This window comes from Nyctibius grandis, chromosome 7 (genome assembly GCF_013368605.1).
Source record: "Nyctibius grandis isolate bNycGra1 chromosome 7, bNycGra1.pri, whole genome shotgun sequence".
NCBI lineage: Eukaryota > Metazoa > Chordata > Aves > Nyctibiiformes > Nyctibiidae > Nyctibius > Nyctibius grandis.
Genome location: NC_090664.1, coordinates 43,709,846 through 43,735,307, shown reverse-complemented (window position 1 = coordinate 43,735,307; position 25,462 = coordinate 43,709,846). Strand labels below are relative to the sequence as shown.

Below are 25,462 nucleotides of genomic sequence, written 5' to 3'. Positions count from 1 at the left end.
AGAGAATCACAGAATCACAGAATGTCAGGGATTGGAAGGGACCTCGAAAGATCATCTAGTCCAATCCCCCTGCCGGAGCAGGATTGCCTAGATCATATCACACAGGAACGCATCCAGGCGGGTTTTGAATGTCTCCAGAGAAGGAGACTCCACAACCTCTCTGGGCAGCCTGTTCCAGTGTTCGGTCACCCTCACCGTAAAGAAGTTTTTCCTCATATTTATGTGGAACCTCCTGTGTTCCAGCTTGCACCCATTGCCCCTTGTCCTGTCAATGGATGTCACTGAGAAGAGCCTGGCTCCATCCTCATGACACTTGCCCTCACATATTTAAAAACTGTAATGAGGTCACCCCTCAGTCTCCTCTTCTCCAAGTTAAAGAGACCCAGCTCCCTCAGCCTCTCCTCATAAGGGAGATCTTCCACCCCCTTAATCATCTTCGTGGCTCTGCGCTGGACTCTCTCTAGCAGTTCCCTGTCCTTCTTGAACTAAGGAGCCCAGAACTGGACACAATATTCCAGATGCAGCCTCACCAGGGCAGAGTAGAGGGGGAGGAGAACCTCTCTTGACCTGCTAACCACACCCCTTCTAATACACCCCAGGATGCCATTGGCCTTCTTGGCCACAAGGGCACATTGCTGGCTCATGGTCATCCTGCTGTCCACTAGGACCCCCAGGTCCCTTTCCCCTACGCTGCTCTCCAACAGGTCTGCCCCCAACTTGTACTCATACATGGGGTTGTTCTTGCCCAGATGCAGGACTCTACACTTGCCCTTGTTATATTTCATTAAATTCCTCCCCGCCCAACTCTCCAGCCTGTCTAGGTCTCTCTGAATGGCTGCGCAGCCTTCCGGTGCGTCAGCCACTCCTCCCAGTTTTGTGTCATCAGCGAACTTGCTGACAGTGCACTCTATTCCCTCATCCAAGTCATTAATGAATATATTGAATAGAACTGGTCCCAGTACCGACCCTTGAGGGACTCCGCTAGACACAGGCCTCCAACTGGACTCTGTCCCATTGACCACCACTCTCTGGCTTCTTTCCTTCAGCCAGTTCACAATCCACCTCACTACCCGATCATCCAGACCACACTTCCTCAGTTTAGCTGCGAGGATGCTGTGGGAGACCGTGTCAAACGCTTTACTGAAATCGAGATAGACCACATCCACAGCTTTACCATCATCTATCCACCGGGTTACGTCCTCATAAAAGGCTATCAAGTTGGTTAAGCATGACTTCCCCTTGGTGAAGCCATGCTGAGTGCCCCTAATGATCCCCCTGTCCTTGATGTGCCTAGAGACAGCACCAAGAACAAGTTGTTCCATCACCTTTTCGGGGATGGAGGTGAGGCTGACCGGTCTATAGTTAGCCGGGTCCTCCTTCTTGCCCTTTTTGAAGGCTGGAGTGACATTCGCTTTCCTCCAGTCCCCAGACACCTCTCCCGTTACCCACGACTTAGCAAAGATGATGGAGAGTGGCTTAGCAATGACTTCCGCCAGCTCCCTCAGCACCCGCGGGTGCATCCCATCAGGCCCATGGATTTATGGACGTCCAGATTGCTTAATTGGTCCCTGACCCAACCCTCATCTACCAAGACAGATTCCTCCTCTATCCTGACTTCTTCTGGGGCCTCAGGGGTCCAGGGCTCCTCAGGACAGCCTCCAGCAGTATAGACAGAGGCAAAGAAGGCATTCAGTAACTCCGCCTTCTTTTTATCGTCTGCCTCCAGGGCCCCCACCTCATTCATCAGTGGGCCTACATTGCCTCTAGTGTTGCCTTTACCTGCAATGTATTTGAAGAAGCCCTTTCTGTTGTCCTTGACCTCTCTTGCAAGGTTTAATTCCAAGGAGGCCTTAGCTTTCCTAGTTGCCTCCCTACATCCTCTGATAACAGACTTATATTCCTCCCAAGTGGCCAGCCCCTCCTTCCATGATCTGTACACCCTCTTCTTCCACTTGAGTTTGCCCAGCAGTTCCCTGTTTAACCATGCAGGTCTCCTGGTACCCTTCCTTGACTTCCTACCTGCTGGGATGCTCTGATCTCGAGCTCGGAAGAAGCAGTCCTTGAATGCTAACCAACTATCTTGGGCCCCCTTACCTTCTAGTACCCTGTCCCATGGGATTTCCCCTAGCAATTGCTTGAAAAGGCCAAAGTTGGCCCTCCTGAAGTCCAAGGTTGTGATTCTGCTAGCTATTCTGTTCCTGACACATGAGATCCTGAACTCTACCATCTCATGGTCACTACAACCAAGGCTGCCCTCAACCTTCACCTCTTCAACCAGACCCTCCTTGTTACTGAGAATAAGATCCAGCAGCGCTCCTCTCCTAGTTGGCTCATCCACCATTTGCATCAGAAAGTTATCATCAATGCACTGGAGGAACCTCCTGGACTGAGGATGGCTGGCTGAGTAGGCCTCCCAGCAAATATCAGGGTAGTTGAAATCCCCCACAACAACCAGGCCCTGTAATTGCGAGACTGCTCTCAGCTGCCTGTAGAATGCCTCATCACCCTCCTCATCCTGATCCGCTGGCCTGTAATAGACACCCACAACAGTATCACCCCTGCCAGCCTGCCCCTTAATTCGCACCCACAAACTCTCAACTCGCTCCTGATCCGCCCCTGGACAGAACTCAATACATTCTAGCTGCTCACTCACATAAAGAGCAACTCCACCACCTCTCCTTAGCGGCCTGTCTTTCCTTAACAAGACATAGCCATCCATGACCACATTCCAGTCATGCGAGGTGTCCCACCAAGTCTCTGTAATTGCCACTAGATCATAACCCCCCGACCGAACACGGATTTCTAACTCCTCTTGTTTATTCCCCATGCTGCGTGCATTGGTGTACAGGCATTTCAGGGAGCGAGCTGAGCACACCGATTTCACCCCAGAATGAAATGAATGCTTTAAATACATTCATTTCATTCTGTTACTATGGTCTCTATTGAGAGATTTTGTAAATTATATCTATATAAGACACAGGACAGTTTGTCTTCCTACGGCATCTCCTAATATATAGGTATTGCAGTTGGCCAAGAACATCGTGCTTTACAGATCTGAGTACCTTGGGCAGAAATTCTCCTTCGCCAGCCAGAAGTCATGAAACCTAAGGCAGAAATCAGCAGGAGGAGACCGGGCACCTGACTGTCTGCAGTTTTAATCTTCAGAGGCCATTAACGTAAATAAAGGCCCCTTCTGTTCTGTTCTGGACTTGGAGAGAAAATTCAGCAACAGTTGGGGACTTTCTCTGAAGCAGCAAGAAGCCAACTATTCATCAGAACATGAAGTGTTGGAAAGCCATAGATGGCAATATCCTGCAGTCACAGGTGCAAGGGCTAAAGTTAGACCAAGTAGAGGAAGATGGAAGAGGTGAGAAAAACATCACCGTGTGAGCAGCGGAACGGCTCACAGTGCAGGCTGTTGGAGAAGGATGCACTGAACAGGTTCTCTGCCGTCCTGCCCACACTCCTGTATCAATATTTTTGGAGAGAAACTGCTTCTTGAGAAAACCAATTAGAGAGAACTGAGTGCAAAAGCAGTATAGTTATGCAGTTACAGGCTGTGCAAACGCAACCAGAAGACAGGTTTTACTCTCAGATATTCCAATTTGGTCCTTCTTTGGCAAACAGCAGAAAATTGTGATCTAAGCTGAGTGTAAAGACTGTATTCTGACTCTGACTTTTTCTCTAGCCAAAGCTGTAAATGCAGTCTTACAGCTTCTTCTTACATCCTCGCATCCTCGCATCCTCGCAGCTAAACTGAGGAAGTGTGGTCTGGATGATCGGGTAGTGAGGTGGATTGTGAACTGGCTGAAGGAAAGAAGCCAGAGAGTGGTGGTCAATGGGACAGAGTCCAGTTGGAGGCCTGTGTCTAGCGGAGTCCCTCAAGGGTCGGTACTGGGACCAGTTCTATTCAATATATTCATTAATGACTTGGATGAGGGAATAGAGTGCACTGTCAGCAAGTTCGCTGATGACACAAAACTGGGAGGAGTGGCTGACACACCGGAAGGCTGTGCTGCCATTCAGAGAGACCTAGACAGGCTGGAGAGTTGGGCGGGGAGGAATTTAATGAAATATAATAAGGGCAAGTGTAGAGTCCTGCATCTGGGCAAGAACAACCCCATGTATGAGTACAAGTTGGGGACAGAGCTGTTGGAGAGCAGCGTAGGGGAAAGGGACCTGGGGGTCCTAGTGGACAGCAGGATGACCATGAGCCAGCAATGTGCCCTTGTGGCCAAGAAAGCCAATGGCATCCTGGGGTGTATTAGAAGGGGTGTGGTTAGCAGGTCGAGAGAGGTTCTCCTCCCCCTCTACTCTGCCCTGGTGAGGCCGCATCTGGAATATTGTGTCCAGTTCTGGGCCCCTCAGTTCAAGAAGGACAGGGAACTGCTAGAGAGAGTCCAGCGCAGAGCCACAAAGATAATTAAGGGAGTGGAAGATCTCCCTTATGAGGAGAGGCTGAGGGAGCTGGGTCTCTTTAACTTGGAGAAGAGGAGACTGAGGGGTGACCTCATTACAGTTTTTAAATATGTAAAGGGCAAGTGTCATGAGGATGGAGCCAGGCTCTTCTCAGTGACATCCATTGACAGGACAAGGGGCAATGGGTGCAAGCTGGAACACAGAAGGTTCCACATAAATATGAGGAAAAACTTCTTTACGGTGAGGGTAACTGAACACTGGAACAGGCTGCTCAGAGAGGTTGTGGAGTCTCCTTCTCTGGAGACATTCAAAACCCGCCTGGATGCGTTCCTGTGTGATATGATCTACGTAATCCTGCTCCGGCAGGGGGATTGGACTAGATGATCTTTCGAGGTCCCTTCCAATCCCTAACATTCTGTGATTCTGTGATTCTGTGATACAGCAAATGGGCTACCGGACCTCACAGCTTGCCTGGCCATATTTCTTGCTGTCTCTGAGTATTCAGAGCTAGGACAGAGTCTCTGTCCTCTTCCTGAGTGTCATGGGTAGAAATATCAATATGCAGGTTCATGATTTCAAATTTAATAGTAGTTAGAAGCCCCAAACAAGAATCATTAAAATGTCAAACCAGGTACTCTACAAGGTACCTAGTGTTTGTCTCTGGTAATATTAGGCAAGGTAAAAGGAAGGTATTATGGTTTGTAGGAATATCTCTGAGTATTTCCATGCTGCAACACACCTAGAGGCATGCCAGGTGCCTATAGACTAGCCGGGCGCCTATAGACTAGCCAGGCTGAGGACAGCTGGCAGTGGCTGCAGCAGCAGGAGCACAGGGCCACCTCTCAGACTGGACTCTAATGAGTAAAGGCACTAGAGCTCATTTAGAATTTCATCCAGATATGTCTGCAGGACCTGCAGCAACTTTAAAGTTGCCTCAGTATATGCCTGGAGCAAGTCCACACTGTATTACGTAGCTAAAACTGCAAAATCCAGGTCCAAATGAAAGCCGATTTTACCTGTGATGGGTGAAGGTGCTGTGACTTCTGTCGGTGTCCATGGGATTTGCTTGGCTGTGTCAATGGCTGACCAGGCCTGTGAATGTTCATACATTAAATTGTCTCCTTTGATCATTACATCTATATGAAAACCGACTGGGAAGAAGCCTCCAGACTCTCACTCCGTGGTTCCACATGGCTCTCATTTCAGACCCAGGAATACGTTTGCAAGTTTTTCAAGCTTCCCAGCCCTGTCGAAATGGAAGAGAAGCACACTGGCCCAGTGTGTTCAGTCACAGACATGCACAGTGCCCCAGGATGCCGAGGAAAGTCATTTGGGTGCAAGAAGGAAGGATAGAGCCCTCGCGCCTTCTTTTCTCTCACACCCACACACCTGCTCATGTGCATAAGGACGAAGCTCTGATCCCATGCCTGTGGCTACCCTGCTTCCGCTCGAATCATGCCACCCACAAAGTAAGTAAGCTTTAAAACTTGGCGTTAAGAAAAACAGAAGTAGATTTTCCTGCTGGTAAATTAATCTACCAAGGCAAACCCATCCCTGATAACATGAAACTTCAACAAGCTCTTGCATTGAGATGCCCTAATTTGAACAAGGGAAAGTTTGCAGAGAACTCAAACCTGGCTTTTCACTCAGAGATAAGGCTATATACCTCTCTGCCTGCAAGCCCACGGGTATTTAAAGAAAAACCACAAAACAAAACAGAATGTCTTCACATACTTAAATGAATTAAAATGAACCTGGTCTAGATGAAACAATTCAATTCCTTAACTGAGTTTCTAAAGGGTGAGTTCCACTACAAAAGAAACTTATTAAAGAATAATGAAGACTGTCAAAACCCATATGCTTAAAAGATAGCAAATAACAAAGTAAGGCTTTTAGTCATCCTGACTGGACAAGTTAAGGTCAGAAAGAAACAACACACCCAGCACCATGGCAATGGGCTTTTCATGCTTCTTGTCTTCAGCAATTGCTTTTTTAGAAAGAAGTCTTGCTTTTCTTTGGTCATATGTTCTCTTCTGTTAATCGCTGTCTTTACCCTGACCCTCTGAAATAGAAATTCTCTTTTATGCAATATTTTTACTTGAAGTGGTGTGTTTCTTTTTTCATTGTTTTTTTAACTGAAGCTATGTTTCCCTCACTTGGAAGCACTGACAACAGAATGAAAGAATAACATATTCTAAGCCATTGGTGAAATGCTTTTTCAAACAACTATATGTTGGATTGATCCTGGGGCTGTCATTATTTTCCGGACATTCGTTTATACTGAATCAGCTAATAAGTCAGATCCTATGTCATGTTAAACATTTTTTGCTTGTTTATTTTCCCTGCATTAATAGCCATATTGTAATTGTACACAGTGCCCTGAGCAAAATTTAATTCACTGGTGCTGACTTACAACTGTAGAACATGTTCTGATGGGGATAGCTGTTGAAGAAAAAAACACTTTAAAAGCGTATGCAGGCGTAAAGAACTGATCAGTTGATGTCTAGTTTTTCTGGTGTGGGAACGAAGTAGTTGTTAATTATTTTATGTTTGTTGCTATTGTTGATTCCTTAGCATATTCTCTTTTCTTCTTTATAAGTAGGCAAATGATCAATGGTGCTGTTTCATCTTAAATACTGTTTGACAGCCTCAGGGTTAACAGAAATCTCACTGCAAAATGTTCATAAACTTATGGTGACAAGAGCAGAGGTTTGGAGTACTGTGCTCGGTCATATAAGAATGCATCTGAAATTGAACTTAGAAGCCAATAGTATCTGAACAATCAACACTGCATATGTTAAACTTTTTTAAATAAAGCATGTGGTTCTCCAATGTGACCCTGATGTGTAAACAAGAGGTAATTAATGAAGGCATTGGTGCAATTTCATGGAACATGAACTTCCCCTTCCAAAATCTTAGTAACGAAAATCAAAGTATATTTTGTTATTTTTGATGCCTATAGAATTTTAAGAAAAAAAAGTCTCAAGTTACAGAGCCAGGATTTGATGGCCAGAGGATGCTGGAGGGAGTATAAGGAAAGGTTCTCAATAAGAGGTAACGCTAATTCCTGTCCCTAGGAATAACATGATGAAGTGGTTCTGCAGCTTGTGACATCCATTTCTACTACTCTCTTTTTCCAACTCTTTTACAGCAGCCAAGCAAATAATAAAATACTTTTATCCTTACCTTAGTATTCTATGTAGAAACTAGTAAACAGAATGTATTGTTCACAATGAGAAGCTCTTCTAAAACAAAAAAGTTTTGTTTGAGTCTGACTCTGACACAGCTGAAGATTTTTTATATAAACCTCATGCATAATAAAAAAAGCATATTTAACATAGGCCATCTGTAATTTCTGTGACAGTAGTGAGCTACATAATTGTTTTGAAAATATACATCATTCATTATATATGAATACTTATATAACCAAAAAATGACATCACATAAATCATTTCAACAAAAGGGACCAGCCCAGTTTTGACCCTAGTGAGTGTGTGAGGTCCTCATTTCCAAAATATGAAGTATATTTTAAAATAACCAAATGAATATATTAAATGTTGTATAAAGCTGATTTAGTGTTGCATACTTAGGGTGACAGAAGTTTTTAACTTTACTTTCCAGTTGTCTTACCCTAAAAGCTTGCGAGGCATCCTGCCATAAAAAAATCTTTAGAAAAACGGAAAAGAAGGGAAAAGAATGAAAAAGGCTAAGGGTGGGGGAGAGAGTGAAACGGAGAGAAGAAGGGAACAAGAAGGAAGGAGGGAAGGAAGGAAAGGAGGGACAGATATAGACAAAACTTGTGCCTCAGTACCTAGAAACATATTTCACTTGTACCATCATTATCAAACAAGGGTTCCTAAGTTTTATTCTACATAATAATCTCTTCCTGCAAATTTGAGTCCCAAAACTAATTGTTAAGCATCACAGGTAAAACTGACAAGCCCGTGCAGTGATCTGTAGCATCTACTTAGTCTGTGTCATTTGAAAGTCAAATTGTGCTTGTGAAGCAGGACACCCATTTGAAGGTCTCATGAGTACAGTTTAATCTCCCTTTGTTGATAGTCTTGTGGTAGCTACCTTGCCTGCTTTAATCTTATTTGTCTCAAATTTTTCTGCTGAAAAGCTAACAGAAATTTATTTGAATTTTGTTTGGTTTTCCCAAATATAATTGCTGTTTCTAATAGCATTTGTAAACTTTATCACTGGACATGATTGAGATTTGGAAATCCACCTTTAATGGGATTTTGAGATCTTGATTGGTTTTCATTTCAAATCAGAAGAAGAGCAAATGTTCTGCAAAACAGAATTCCAAAATAATTGTACTCTGAAAAAAATAGAATTTTACTTTATTTTAATATTCTTTGACTATATTTACTTAGTTTATAGTGTTATAGTATAGCATATCGCCCGCACCACGGGCGATTTAAACGCACCACCCCCTGTTGATTGGGTGATAAAGAGCCTCCTGGAGGGCAGGGAGAGTCAGCAGTGACTGGGTGTGTCCCAGGGCAGGGGAGGCCACAGCTGTTTGCAGCTCGTTGGGGGGAGGGCGCTGACTCCCTCCCAGTGCACAAGGTGAGGAAGGTGCCAAGGAGCTGTGAACCAGGGGTGTCACCAGCAGGTATTTCCCAGCTCAGTGAAAGAACAATGGTATCTACCTGGCAGAAGAAGACCAAAATGGATGTGGGAACCCAGACAGAGCTCCCACGGAAGGAGGCGATGGTGCAGGTCGCAGGCTGCAGGGAATGCTTCAGCGTTTCTGTGGTGACAGGGGGCTGTGTGCGCTGTGAGCAGGTAGATGATCTGCTCGGCCGAGCGGCACAGCTGCAAAGCCAGGTTGAAAGGCTTCAAGCTGAAGTAGAAAGGCTTAGGAGCATTCAGGAGGCTGAAATGGAGATAGACTGGTGGAGCCAGGCTCTGCCTTCCCTGCAACAAAAATGGGAGCACCTGCCGGAGAGCTCCCAGGATCGAGGGACCCCTGTTCTCTGCCCCTCTCAGGTGGAAAACAATAACCTAGAGGAGAACAATAACCTAGAGGAGAGGAGTGAGTGGAGGCAAGTCTACGGCCGTGGCAAAAGGCGAGTGTCCTCCTTGCCTACCTTGCCTTCACAGGTGCCTCTGAGCAATAGATATGAAGCCCTAGTGGAATACAGACGGTCCAATGGGGATGTGGTGGAGAGGCAACCTATATCAGAGGTCCCACCACAGTCAGAAAAACCTGACAGGCGTATAGCTACCTCCTCCACAAGGAAGAAGAGAAGAGTTTTAGTGGTTGGAGACTCCTTCCTAAAGGGATCTGAGGGCCCAATATGCAGAGCTGACCCCCATCACAGGGACGTCTGCAGCCTGCCTGGAGCCCGAATCAGGGATATCACCAGGAAACTCCCCAACCTGGTGAAGGCCACAGACTACTACCCCCTGCTGATCTTCCAGACAGGTGGGGAAGAAGCTGCATCCCGTAGTCTGAGGGGGATGAAGAAAGACTACAAGGCCCTAGGACGGCTGGTGAAAGAGTCTGGAGCACAAGTTGTTTTCTCCTCCCTTCTTCCATTTTCAGGTGATGATGTGGGATGGAATGGTAGGATTCTCTCTATTAATGCCTGGCTACGAGACTGGTGCTACAGGCAGGGCTTTGGGTTCTTTGATAATGGCTGGTTTTATAAGACACCAGGCGTGACGGTAATACATGGGAAAGGTTTATGTCGTAGGGGCAAAAGGGTTCTGGGACAGGAATTAGCAGGGCTCATTCGGAGAGCTTTAAACTAGATTCGAAGGGGGATGGGGTAGTAGCTGGGCTTGCACCACTGGGGCAACGCTCTAGTGTTGAGGCAGACCAGGAGGCCTCCCATCCCCCTGGGGTGAAATCGGTGTGCTCAGCTCGCTCCCTGAAATGCCTGTACACCAATGCACGCAGCATGGGGAATAAACAAGAGGAGTTAGAAATCCGTGTTCGGTCAGGGGGCTATGATCTAGTGGCAATTACAGAGACTTGGTGGGACACCTCGCATGACTGGAATGTGGTCATGGATGGCTATGTCTTGTTAAGGAAAGACAGGCCGCTAAGGAGAGGTGGTGGAGTTGCTCTTTATGTGAGTGAGCAGCTAGAATGTATTGAGTTCTGTCCAGGGGCGGATCAGGAGCGAGTTGAGAGTTTGTGGGTGCGAATTAAGGGGCAGGCTGGCAGGGGTGATACTGTTGTGGGTGTCTATTACAGGCCAGCGGATCAGGATGAGGAGGGTGATGAGGCCTTCTACAGGCAGCTGAGAGCAGTCTCGCAATTACAGGGCCTGGTTGTTGTGGGGGATTTCAACTACCCTGATATTTGCTGGGAGGCCTACTCAGCCAGCCATCCTCAGTCCAGGAGGTTCCTCCAGTGCATTGATGATAACTTTCTGATGCAAATGGTGGATGAGCCAACTAGGAGAGGAGCGCTGCTGGATCTTATTCTCAGTAACAAGGAGGGTCTGGTTGAAGAGGTGAAGGTTGAGGGCAGCCTTGGTTGTAGTGACCATGAGATGGTAGAGTTCAGGATCTCATGTGTCAGGAACAGAATAGCTAGCAGAATCACAACCTTGGACTTCAGGAGGGCCAACTTTGGCCTTTTCAAGCAATTGCTAGGGGAAATCCCATGGGACAGGGTACTAGAAGGTAAGGGGGCCCAAGATAGTTGGTTAGCATTCAAGGACTGCTTCTTCCGAGCTCGAGATCAGAGCATCCCAGCAGGTAGGAAGTCAAGGAAGGGTACCAGGAGACCTGCATGGTTAAACAGGGAACTGCTGGGCAAACTCAAGTGGAAGAAGAGGGTGTACAGATCATGGAAGGAGGGGCTGGCCACTTGGGAGGAATATAAGTCTGTTATCAGAGGATGTAGGGAGGCAACTAGGAAAGCTAAGGCCTCCTTGGAATTAAACCTTGCAAGAGAGGTCAAGGACAACAGAAAGGGCTTCTTCAAATACATTGCAGGTAAAGGCAACACTAGAGGCAATGTAGGCCCACTGATGAATGAGGTGGGGGCCCTGGAGGCAGACGATAAAAAGAAGGCGGAGTTACTGAATGCCTTCTTTGCCTCTGTCTATACTGCTGGAGGCTGTCCTGAGGAGCCCCGGGCCCCTGAGGCCCCAGAAGAAGTCAGGATAGAGGAGGAATCTGTCTTGGTAGATGAGGGCTGGGTCAGGGACCAGTTAAGCAATCTGGACGTCCATAAATCCATGGGCCTGATGGGATGCACCCGCGGGTGCTGAGGGAGCTGGCGGAAGTCATTGCTAGGCCACTCTCCATCATCTTTGCTAAGTCGTGGGCAACGGGAGAGGTGCCTGAGGACTGGAGGAAAGCGAATGTCACTCCAGTCTTCAAAAAGGGCAAGAAGGAGGACCCGGCTAACTATAGACCGGTCAGCCTCACCTCCATCCCCGAAAAGGTGATGGAACAACTTGTTCTTGGTGCTGTCTCTAGGCACTTCAAGGACAGGGGGATCATTAGGGGCACTCAGCATGGCTTCACCAAGGGGAAGTCATGCTTAACCAACTTGATAGCCTTTTATGAGGACGTAACCCGGTGGATAGATGATGGTAAAGCTGTGGATGTGGTCTATCTCGATTTCAGTAAAGCGTTTGACACGGTCTCCCACAGCATCCTCGCAGCTAAACTGAGGAAGTGTGGTCTGGATGATCGGGTAGTGAGGTGGATTGTGAAGTGGCTGAAGGAAAGAAGCCAGAGAGTGGTGGTCAATGGGACAGAGTCCAGTTGGAGGCCTGTGTCTAGCGGAGTCCCTCAAGGGTCGGTACTGGGACCAGTTCTATTCAATATATTCATTAATGACTTGGATGAGGGAATAGAGTGCACTGTCAGCAAGTTCGCTGATGACACAAAACTGGGAGGAGTGGCTGACACACCGGAAGGCTGCGCAGCCATTCAGAGAGACCTGGACAGGCTGGAGAGTTGGGCGGGGAGAAATTTAATGAAATATAATAAGGGCAAGTGTAGAGTCCTGCATCTGGGCAAGAACAACCCCATGTATGAGTACAAGTTGGGGACAGAGCTGTTGGAGAGCAGCGTAGGGGAAAGGGACCTGGGGGTCCTAGTGGACAGCAGGATGACCATGAGCCAGCAGTGTGCCCTTGTGGCCAAGAAGGCCAATGGCATCCTGGGGTGTATTAGAAGGGGTGTGGTTAGTAGGTCAAGAGAGGTTCTCCTCCCCCTCTACTCTGCCCTGGTGAGGCTGCATCTGGAATATTGTGTCCAGTTCTGGGCCCCTCAGTTCAAGAAGGACAGGGAACTGCTAGAGAGAGTCCAGCGCAGAGCCACGAAGATGATTAAGGGGGTGGAAGATCTCCCTTATGAGGAGAGGCTGAGGGAGCTGGGTCTCTTTAGCTTGGAGAAGAGGAGACTGAGGGGTGACCTCATTACAGTTTTTAAATATGTGAGGGCAAGTGTCATGAGAATGGAGCCAGGCTCTTCTCAGTGACATCCATTGACAGGACAAGGGGCAATGGGTGCAAGCTGGAACACAGGAGGTTCCACATAAATATGAGGAAAAACTTCTTTACGGTGAGGGTGACCGAACACTGGAACAGGCTGCTCAGAGAGGTTGTGGAGTCTCCTTCTCTGGAGACATTCAAAACCCGCCTGGACGCGTTCCTGTGTGATATGGTCTAGGCAATCCTGCTCCGGCAGGGGGATTGGACTAGATGATCTTTCGAGGTCCCTTCCAATCCCTAATATTCTGTGATTCTGTGATTCTGTGATCATCATTTCTTAATATGTTATTTTAAAAATAAGTAAGAGCTGTGCTCTCATTCATTATACTTAAACATCTTTTGCAGATTAGAATCTCTGGTTTATCTTATAATGACATGGCTGACAAAAAGAAGTTTCATTTAGAGTATAAGGCAAATAGTATACAAATTAAAGATATGATTATATTTTCAAAACGTTTTTGGCTACATATTTTAATATTAATAAAAGTACTGTTATTCTAATTCTTACCTTGAATAACTTATCTGCTAGACTAGAGTGTGTGTTGTAATGAAATCTTGAGTGTCAAATACTTGTGTTACAACACACGAGTGACACTGTGCTCCTAAAAGGTGATATATTTCAATTAGAACCAATTAATGTCTGTTTGTAGTTTTTTTTTAAATTATGAGAAATGAAGTCTTTTGCTCTGTTTTCATATGATGTACCATAATTCTACACTGCTACACTAACATTTCATGTAAAATTGTAACCAATAAAAATGAAGACAAGGGAAAATCATGTAGAACTCATGATGACCTGACAGGGTGGTTTGCATGCCCATAGAACGGTGGTAGCTACCAAAATCGTGCTTCATCATCATTCACTTTGTTTACGTGTCTGCATAAGTGGCTGGACAACCTTGGTCTTTTCAATGTAATGCATACGTGAAGACACCCAAGTATGAAAAACTATGATCAGCACTAAAAAGAATCAATAAAAGGGAAATCGCAATTGGTAAACCTATGTATCAGGTGCATGTAGGCACTTACATTTAGCTTAGACATGAGCAGCAGTCATCAAACGAGGAAGAGCCTTTCCGAAATCTCAGTCGAAATTGGAACAAAACATTATGTAATTCTGAAACTTTTAAGTGTTTTAGCACTTAGACTTTCTGGCCAAGCACAGAAGGTAGGCATGCCAGCAGGCTGTGAAGAAGGCTTTCCCTGCAGTATTTATGACGGCAACTAGAGAGGAAAACATTTTCATGCAAGATTATCATCTGAGTTTTGCAAACTCAAACACCTAAACTCATCCAAAGTTTGAGCCTGATGTGTCTGCACAAAAAATAGAAACCTCAGTAGCAGAAAGATACATTATCTATAACCTGGCAAAAAGAAGTCACTTTCCATGGGATCTCTCAATATTCATTTGTTATTTCTTTCTTTGTTTACTGCACTGCTGTAGATCATTTCTCTTGTTCTGCCTCACATTGTTCTTGGTTAGTGGCACTTGCCTGAAATTAGTTTCTAATTGGGATAAAAGAACTGCATGTATTCATGGTGCCTGGGCAGTTGTTTTTGGCTTCCAGTAAAAAGCAGTGAACAAGCAGATTCTGGTGGCTGCTGACAGCTGTGTCACATAGGCTTGTGTTATCAGGGCAAACACATGTAAATGATATGAATAAATAACACACAAATGTTTATAAATTGAGTGAATTTAACTTTATCAGATTATCTCCAAGCTAGTTTTAGACCAAATTTAGTGGCACTAAATCCTTTAGCAAGTACCACAGAGTAATACTTCCTATTAGCACAGTGAAAGTATGGCACCTTTTTTTTTACCTTTCCACATGATACTTACAGAGCAGGAATTTCTGGTTCATGACAAAGCAAGGGCAGAAATCAATGTGCGCCAGCCATTCTAGGTGTGTATTCATGGGATCAGTTCACCATCCCATCCTGCCAACAAGCTCACCAAACACAATACATACAGAGGTATGTTCTTATTTTCTGGCCAAAAACATTGCTGGTTTTGGCTTTCAGATGTTGGCATCTACAAAATACTATACAAAGAAACATCTAATGTGAACTATAAATCATAGTGGGTTTTAAACAATGGCTCGATTAGCCTGGATACCAAGAATGGATTGGGAAATTGGAGACAGAATCCTTCACTCTTTTTTCCTTTTTTTTTTTTTGTATTAGAAATACATTGCAAAAGAAAGATTCATCCAGAGCAAGTGATCCCAGTCCCCTGTGTCCGAAACAGAAATCACTGCAAGTAGAAACCAGACATACTTAGAAAACGCTCAAGGTCTAAGCTAATATCCCCATGGCCTATACCTCCACTGAAGTATGGTGAACGCTTACACTTATCTAGGTGGTATCCACTCTTAAAACTCTCCATCATGTTTCCGCAAAATTACTTAACACCACTGAGATGGATTTCCAAATTATACAACATTCTTTTTAGACCTGACATTTACACTGTGACACCTTCAACTGAGCTCTAAGTTGGCAACGTATAGTGTTGTTGCATAGTGATAGTCTTGTTTAACTAGACAGTTTACTTGACAATTTCCACTTTCTGCTTCTGCTGGGTTTTATTTATGTCAAATTGTTAGTTGCCCTTTAATATGTTAAAATGCCATTTTATTGCTTCTGCTGAATATTTTTTTATCCATAGTCCTATAGTGGCTAAATTCATTTGTACAGTTAATACCATTGATTCAATTACACTCTGAATGAACATTGCATATTGAATTCTAGCCTTCTTTTTTGTTTAATATACATGGGAACTAACCAAGTAGGATTTTGATGTAAATCAAGAACTAAAATATTAGAGCTTTCTAAATATTTTTACCTCCCAAAATCCTTGGAGATTCACTAAAGATGTAAAGCTTGTAGCAGAATTGAGTTACAGTAAGATTCAAAGCTGAATCCAAAACAAGTATGAGTTTAAATTCAAATCAACAAAACTTCCTTTAAGTCCTTAGTAGAAAAATATTGCATGGTCACTTTATTTTTTTAATAAAGATTTTGGATTCTGGTAGTTGGTAGTCATTGCAGTAGCTGTTTCCTTTGCATATTAAAAATGTGTTTCACCTCTAGCTAATATTTCCTGGCCTTTGGTCTTTTCTTATTGGGAGTTCACCTGCCAAATTTGAGAATAGTTCTAAGATAGACTCTCCCTTTTAAACCAAGCTACCTCTTAACTTTTTACTTGATCAACAGAACAGACTGTTCTTTCTGGATTTGAAACCAATCCAACACAGTATCTGTTCACATAATGTCTTGCCTATGGACTGGAGCCTGGTTTGTTCTCTGTCTCCTATGAAATTAGGAGGAATGCAGATATTAACATGCTGTGCTTTGCACAGCCTTCTTCCTTCCTCATTTCTTTTCCTGTTTACTTGCTTTCTGCTTTTACAAAATTCTGATTACACCTGCTTTGAGAATAATGGTGTCATTGGTTGTTACTTCTGAGAGGGCTTTTTCTTACCAGAAGTACAGTTTGGTGCTTAAATGACCCTGGGAGCTAATCACTTCTTCCCCACTGGGCCTTAGCTTTGGAACAAAGTAATTCTGGGAAAAAGATCTGGCAGATGAAATTATTTTCTTTCTTTCTCTGGCATATTGTCAAGATACATCTACCTGTGACAAAAGCACCAAACAAAAGTCTTAAAGTCTGCTAGAGTAAAGTTTCTTTCTTGCTGTTTGGCTTCCTAAGGATTATGCACAATTACATGTTCATTTATGTGTTCAGAGATTAAGAAAATATTTGTAGTCTTCACACCTGAGGAAAATATTACAAATAAATGATCTCTCTCAGAATAATCTGTATTTGACAATTTTTGCTCAGGACATCTTAGTAGATATAAAGAAAATCAGACCTTGGGAGAAGCCTGGTACACCCTGCAATATGTTATTAGATAAAAATTAGATAATTATTGTTTTCTTGAAACAACTCATTTGTTGGCTGCACTGAGGCACAGATATGATTTCTGCACAATACCACGGTGTATCAACGAGGAGGACATAATCATTGCATTCTTGTGGAGCACCTGTGAGGGAGTTCTGTGCCCAAATCATGTAGGCACAGCCCTTGTGCCTGAAGCCCTGAGCCTGCAGTGCAAGCATCAGTGGATCCTGTCTTCTGTTTCTACATTCATTGATAACAACAATCCTTATTAACAGCCTGGAAAAAACAGACATTCCTGAAAAGTATGTGTGTTATATTAACCATATTGAAGTAAAATGCTGTTATGGAAACATCAGAACTTTGGGTTACGTTAAGTCACGAATATCAGTGCACTTGCATATGCCTCAAAGTAGAGATTTCACTCCAGCTAAAAAGCAGGGTGTAACAGAGGTAGCAGATGTTTAATGGCTGCACCATTGACAATGCGTTTAACTGTTATTAATATTTATAATTCAGTAATGATAACCATGGCTCCAAAGTGCACTAAATGCACTATTGTTATTGCTTTAAGTTAAACCTCTGTCTCAGTTAATTGGCTATGTGTCCCACTCCTGTGTAGCCCATATGGCAAGGCCAGGAAATAATAATATTGTTATACTGGAAAAAAATGAGTGACTGCACTCAAGTGACTCTTTGGTCTCCAGACAATTATTGAACTGACTTAAGCAATGGTCATGCTAAATAACCATCGCTCAGCCTTAAGGAAAGAAGTAATTAAACTACATTTAGTGAGATTCCTAGAAACAACAGAAGCCATTGCCCAAGGCAGTGGCTTAATCAAAAGCTGCTACCTGTGGCCTGAGAGGCTGACTGGTTATAACCGCAAGGATATAAGGCTGGCATGGCAAGCTATGGACAGGTATTGTAGCAGCAGAAGTGAGCATAAAGCCATCAGAGTGAGAGAAGTAGTCATGGGTATGGCCAAAGAAAATGGAGAAAACATTGTTTTGTCATGGAACTCAGCAGAAAGAAAGGCTGGAGATTTCTTAGCAGTAGCTAGTGAGCTCCAGGAGAAACCCTGTGATGTGTTGTCTTTCAAAATGAAGAATATAGATACACCAAAGAACATGCCCAAGAAGTTTTCCTTGCCTTTCTCCTTGAAACAGAAAGCAAGGCTACTGGCATTTGACTGAGTGGTTGTGACAAAAGGAGTAACAATCATGCAACTTTGATCTTATACAATCCTTTTAACTGATAGTCTTAAACTAATCAACAGATAATGACAGCAGTACTGTACTTCACACTTATGTATAAATTATTTTTTTTAATGTTTCTATCTTTAGTTAGGCTCCATGCATTTCTTTCATATAGTTAGAAAAAACATTTTTCTCCCACACAAGATCGGATCTGACCAAACACAGACAAGGACCCAAACATTGGATGAGGGCATGAAATAGCAGACTGCAGTTTTGCATATGTCTATGTTACATGTAAAGCATCCAGTTATATTTAGCACAAAGAGACCCTTTCACTCACCTCCTGGGTATCTCAACAGAGGAGACTGAGTTTGCTCAAGCTATCAGTTTCCCTTACCAAGGTTTTATCCTTACCCCTGCACATATTTCCAGATATGCACTGGTCCTAGCCATCACTTGATGTCCCAAAGCCTATTTCCATGTCCGTTACATTTGTGGGCTGGACTTGGCATGTCTTACTTCACTGGAAACTTTTGGTTTTGGGAGTGCCATTGCCCTTATTCTGCATAAAAATGAATGCTAGCTGCTAATTCTGCAATAAAGAAAAAAAAAAGAAGAGGAAAAAACTGAAAAGGACAATGTTATATCTTCCACAGCGCTTGTTTCTTGGCCTTTGCAAATACCAATGACAGGATGTCCTGACTACTTTTGCTGACTGATCCCATTAGGAAATAGGTTAGATGGTAGCTGCTTCCTGCAGGTCTGGCTGTCTGATTCCCAGATGGACTCAAAGGGCTTATAAGCCCAAGTCCTTTCCTGTCTTTGCCCAGTCTGCTTTTGTCCGAGAATCCCAGCCCTTGAGGAGTTGTGTGTGCATGAGGGAGTTAGAGGCAGTGATGCAGAGGGATGCACAAGAGGTGGAGGGGCAGTCCTTGCCTGTGCTGCTGTGCTGCATCTGGACCGAACAAAACATCATCCTGGACACTGGGTCAAGGCACCAAGCACGTTGACATTCTGGATTCAAGCCATGGAGAATTGTTAGATAACTAACTAACCATCACTGTTTTTTCTTTATAACTAACTTTTCTCCTTCAAAACAAGTACTGGTAGCATTAATAATCAGTTAGTTATTAAATCTCGCTGTACCAGGGTGTATTTATAAATATGTGACAACTTCATATCTAAAGACATAAAGAAGAAATTAACAGCAATCCAGACATGTTTAATATTTTAATTAAAAATAATCAAGACATTAAAAACAAAACACAAGAAGTCAAAAAAACCCCAAGAAATTAGAAACAATATTAAAACAGGTTGTTAGTTGAAAATCTTCTTTCATGAAGCTCCTGCAATCTGGAACTGTTTTCTTCTACCTCATCAAATCTCAATTTGAAACACGTTCCCTGTCCCTGCTCATTTCCTCTATTCCATTTTGGTCTATACTAAGAAGTCATGTCCTATTATTGGTTGAAGTGTGTCATGTACTAGGTTCATACATTCGTACTTTAAGAATATATTTAGAATATTGGTGGAAAATAATAATGAATCACATTTACACATTCATAAATGAAGATAAATGCACTCTTTCCAGTATGTTCAACATTTCTTTACCCACAGAAGTCCTGACTCTTGAATGTTATGCTAATAAAATTGAGAGTATAATTGCTGATATTTCTGACTTTTATTACTCATAGTTCCAGGATCTTCTGGAATCTGCCAGGTATTCAGGGAAATGTTAAAGTCCTAAAAGTTACATGAATTATGTATTTCTTGTATGAAATTTCAGACGATCCAGTATTTGTTATACCCTATTTGCTATTCATCATTTGCTATTCATTATACTTGTATTTATAAGTTTCAGTTACCAATCAGGGAGTGCAGACAATAGTATGTGATTTGGTTGACCAGTCAAACACTTCAAAGAGTGAATAGATGACACTAACAATTTGAGAACAAAAAAATAGGCTGAAATCTGTTCATATAAAACTGTTCTGTGAATACTTACAAATAACAAATGTGTTTGTGGAAATCAGGATTGTTTCCAGAATGATTCATGAACTGCAAAACAGCCAAATTAGCAACAAACACTATTTACAATGGATAATTCAATCAGTCATAGATAAAAGAGAATTCAGCAGAATTTGTGATTCTCTTCTCAGGAAATGTCAAGTAGCGTTTTCTTTCTCTGTTCCACCATTAAAGTTGACTGGAAAACATGCTCTTTTCTTGCAAACTTCAGTTGGTATGAGATGCTAAGCAATGCTTTTAATCTTAACAGCATTTTGCGAACTGTTGTCCTCCATTTTTTGAGTCCCCAGGTATTTCTTAGTCACATTGATTGGCAATAACCTGAGGCATGACCGCATTTATTCAACCTGAAATTGCATGCCTGTTTAAGTATCTAAATAATCAATCAATTTTGATACTTAACTTTAGAAAGCTGGCTTAACTACTTTTGGGCAGCCCCAGAAAGACGGCGTCAGGACTGTATCCTCTCCCCTTTCAATGTTTGTAGATTATCTGTGAGAGCCACAAAAAGACCAAAGAAGTTCATGACTGCTCCTTGTCTGTTCAGGCAGTCAGACTAGTGGTATAACCATGGTCCGGTGGGATGACTGATGGCTGAGCTGTATTGCATAGATACAAACTATTTTATAGATTTGGCAACTCTTTTTTAATAATATTCTAACACAGGGAGCGACTGACTTTGCCTACATTTAGCCATGCCAGGGGCTACTCAGTCATCTGGGTTTCTTCAATGGAAAGAGGGAAAATTAATCTCGACTAAGTTGTTTCAGACAGGAGAGATGACTGACAGTGGTAGGAGACTGGATGATGAGCCTTTAGCAGAAACATGAGGGGGGTTCATAGGGTGGTGTTAGAAACCCCCAGTATCCCATGTGACCTCCAAAGGCATCTCCAGAAAGCTGTGGCTCTCTCCTAGGTCCTCTGCCATACCTGCACTGGTGTCCTGCATACCTTGAGTTGCAAAAAATTGCATTAAATTGCACTAGATGTCTCTACACAGGCAAGTGAATTGCTCTAACTTTTACATTACATATGAAGCATTTTATCATTGTTATTGAATAACCACTCTTAAATGTCTGTTCTTATTTGTGTTTTGGTCAGATACTCAATTCCACTTAGATTTCATGTTCTATATTTCCCTTGTTTTTATCTAAAACCTGCAACACATCTTAGGAAATGTTAGAGATTGTATTTAGCTCTTAATGTACTATAACAAATAACCCAGAATAATATAAAAAGATCACAGAGTATGAGATGCTGAATTTTCTTCATTTGCTTTAATGACATTCGCACTGTTGCCTCTTTATGTGTGTGCACCACACGCTTAAAGGCCAGGAAGAGAGACTGACAGGAAAGTCAGGAGAAAATGCATTTGCAGCCTGTACAAGAGCTGTGAATCAAACTCATGGTCCCACCCTGGCTCCCTGCCTGCTTCATCGTCTTTGGAGTGCAGGAAAAACAAGGATGTGAGACTACCCGTCTCCCACCTGCCACAGCTTTTGGGACATGCAAGTTATGGGAGACACTCAGGTTACTTCTTGCTCCTCCTCTCTCACCTATTGAGTGTTTCTTGTTTTCCTCGCCGGCTCCCTGTGCCATGCTGCAATGCAATCGGCAGTAAAGCAGCCATGCAAAGTGGGGAAAAGTGTCACAACGAGCTGATTGATCAAATATTTCTCAGTTTATTCATATACTGTGTACAGCACCTACTTCCATTTCCTCATAAACTACTCCATCATCACTTTTATACATGGCATCAAGTTGCAAAAGCTGTATTGTTCTGCTTCTTAAAATGTGAGAATGGTTTCTTCTGCTACCCACAGTTTAGGTACATACGATTATAAGAAAAATCTGCTGTGTATTTCTAAATGTTCTCTTTGATGTGTATAACCATATTTGTTAAGTAACAAACCCATGAAAATAGAAGGCAACAGAATGAAGTACATCAGGACAATACTGAAAAATTGTTCATTTTAGATTACAGCACTTGTCACAATGAAATCTCATCTTGAAATTCACATTTACGTTGTTTATTTATTATTTTAGTCCTAGGAGGCTTTAATCTTCAGTCCTGGAAATGAAGATGAATTTGATGTCAGTGGTTTGCTCACCTACTTTATGGTTTGTTTTCTTTTTTTAATATATCTGTGGTCTATATCCTAACCATGCAGCTATCTTTTTTTCTCTCTTTTTTTTTTTTTTTTGTAACAGAAATATGTTGCTGTTTTACAAGCCTCAAAGGTTTTTTTTTTTCCAGATTAATTAAAAAAGGCTTACCATGCTTGTACTAGAAAAAAACAAATGGAATGATTCTGTAAGTAGAGTCATTCATTTACATCAGAGCTTGAAACTAGTGGGGCTACTCAAGTACGTCAAGTTACATAAGTAAAGCACAGTTTGGATGGTAAAATAGACTATTACAGCTAATCAAATGTTAAAACTGGGAGTCCAAGAATGACCTTAGGTTACTGAATCTGGCAAGATGCTTTTACCCACCTTGAGTTGAAAAGTGTCACAGAGGAAAGCCTGAATGTTCACTGGAGAAACTCTTTAAAATAGAAGCATCATAATGTCTCTGAGTCACAGAGCTTTACAGAATGCAAAGAGGTCACAGCATGGTCATCCCCTTGAGGAAATCTGAGTAATATAAAAATTTTCTGCCCTCTGACTTGACTGCATGGGTGGCTGAGCTATTTTACCACTCAGGAAGTCTTGAACAGCAAAAATGCTGATCAGAGCACAAAAGTTGCAGTACTATTTTCCTTCCCCATTCAGTTTCTTTCACGTTTATTTTGATATTGGGGGTTTAAAATTGCATAGAATGATTTGGCTGATTATTTTTTCCCAAAATGTCCTGGAAATAAAATCCTATAAGACTTATAAAACAGAAAAGTTTTTACTTTAAAAAAAAAGTATGTGAGGGAAGCAGAAGGTAAATTAAATTTTAGAGAAAGGAAAGAAAATAGAAAATGACATATCTCAGCCATATGTAGGAAGACATGAGTGCTCACACATGTACATTCTTTGTCAGTGTAAAAATAATATCTGAATATATGCAAACAGATCAACTCACATAGACATTTGTATAGTCGTACAGGGATACTAGCACAGGCATACTTTTTCCATTCCTTGTTCGTCATGTGAAATTGTATATAATCCAGCACACACCATATCATTCATTGTTTTAGTTAGAAAACTTGTAGTCTAGCATCACCATTTTTTAATCATTTCCACAGTTTATTTCTGCCAGAATATAGTGGTTTTGAGAATAATACAGAAAGGATCTTACTGGTCAATTGGGGATAGTGTATTTCCTGAAAGCGATCATATTTTATTTTAGTTAGAGTCCTTTTTCATCTCAGTGCATTCCCAAACTTATCAACTAATCTCTTGAAGTATGAAATTCTTTGTAGGTGTGTTTAAGAATGAAGTAAAATACTTAAAAGTGATAAATTCATTAAGAGTTCCTCAGCAAAACACAGCTATAGATACACTCTAATACCTAATTATCTTCTGGCTCCTATTCACACATTTATACATGCTAAAGGTAGAGTGTGGAAAAACTTTGCTGAACTGGTTCCTTGGTTAGGCTTCTTCCCATCTACCCCTATACAGGTTATATCTTGCCATTAAGATAAGATTTTGGGTATAAGGACTATCTCTTGACTCTGTATTTGTATGACAGCCTGCACAGTGACTACTGCAAAACACAGCAAAAGTGAAAATTCCTACTCACAAGACCATAGTTAGTTGAACGCAAAAACAGCTGTTCTGGCTTAGGCCACCAGTCCCTCTAGCTGAGTATCTCATGTCCAACGGTATCCACAGGTAAAAATCCAAAGAAGAGCAAGCATATGTAATGCTTTTCATATTCAGACTGAAACTATTTTCAGCTCAAGGATTTCCTCATCTTGATGAGATTTTCCTATTTAATAATCTCCAGAGGGAGATTCTTGCAAGTATTTGTCCAGCTGCCTATTGATATCATGCCAATTTTATGCACAATACCCTCTGGCAAGCTCTCACACAGGTCTGTCACCCGCCACATGGAGAATCACCCTCTTTAGTTCGTTCTGAACCTGGCCCTTAGGTGTACACCTGATGGCCCCAGTTTTCATTTCTGGCAAAGAAACTCAGCTGTCAATCTTCATGTCACCTATAATCGTACCAAGCTCTACCAAAACCTCCCTAAGATTCTTTTCCAGGCTGAGGAGCTCCAGCCTATGCAGTTGCTGTTTGTGCAGAAATCATTTCAGAAAAAAAAAAAAAGGATCATCCTTGTTGCCCTTCTCTGGGCCTTTTCAAATCCTAATACACTTCAGAAACCATTTTATAACTAGACTTGGGACTGCTTTTCCTTACGTGCATCACTTTACATATATCTACATTGCATTTCATCTATCATTTTATTGTCCAGTCACTCAGTCTTTGGACTACTTCACAGTCTGCCCTTGTCCTACATGTCTGAATAACTTTGTATCATCAGCATATTTTCTTACCTTACTGCCTGCTTCCTTTTTCAGGTCATTTTTGACATTTCTCTCTGAAGCAGTGCTGGTTTAACCAGCTTGTACTCGCTGCACACCCTCAGCATGGCTGGAATAGCTGTCCGTGACCTGGACTGGGGGGACACGGTGACCTGGATTGGGAAAGTGACCTGCAGGTTTTTTGCTGGGCTATTTTTAAACAGGGAGGCAGGAAGAGCATAAGCTGATACTGCTGTCAAACATGGAAGCTTATTCTTCCACTGCCCCAATGGTGAGGTGAATGAGCAAGTTTAACCTTGAAATCATTGACTTTGACTGCAACACACACATTTAAACCTTTATGGCCACTGTACGTAGTGTCCCAGCTGACAAAGGATAGGTAACAGAAGAACAGGTATGTGTATTCTTACTTCGATTAAACAGTCATGTGTATATCATAAGAGATTCCAGCTTAAAAAAACAAAAGGCAGGAGACTAACTGGACTCTAAAAATGTTAACCTGAGGAAGAAGATAGAAGAAATGTGGATCAAAATGAATATGGGTTGGAGTATGTCACTAAACTTTAGGCATCTTAATGTAGACACCTAAGCTCTTCATTCCAATCTCCCTTTAGCCACTAAAGATGAATATTTTTAGGAAGAAATCCATACAAACTCTTGCATGTCTACATTAGAATGGATTCCAATGACCATATTGATTACCTCACCACTGACTGTAAAAAAGCTTGGGACAATTAGTTCAGAAGTAGACATCTTCTGATGTTCTGAACCCCACCTTATGTCTTTCCACCTTGCTTGTTTCTAAAAAAAAGTTAAATAATTTATAAGCTGATAGCCCATGCATGGTACTAAAGTTAACCCCATGGTTAAACCTTTCAGCAATTTCACAGGATGACTCCCTAGGTCATCTCAGTCATCCTAGGACATCCAACATAGACATCACAGATGATATCT

General features: G+C 42.5%; 1 long non-coding RNA gene across 1 annotated transcript; it reads right to left on the bottom strand.

The window, feature by feature from the left end:
- Nucleotides 1-21,683: 21,683 nt before the first annotated feature.
- Nucleotides 21,684-24,655, bottom strand: LOC137665960 (uncharacterized). Its single transcript, XR_011048567.1, has 2 exons — nt 24,521-24,655; nt 21,684-22,092 (listed from the first exon to the last, which is right to left on the bottom strand). It is a non-coding gene; the product is annotated as an uncharacterized lncRNA (long non-coding RNA).
- Between the last annotated feature and the right edge of the window lie 807 nt (nt 24,656-25,462).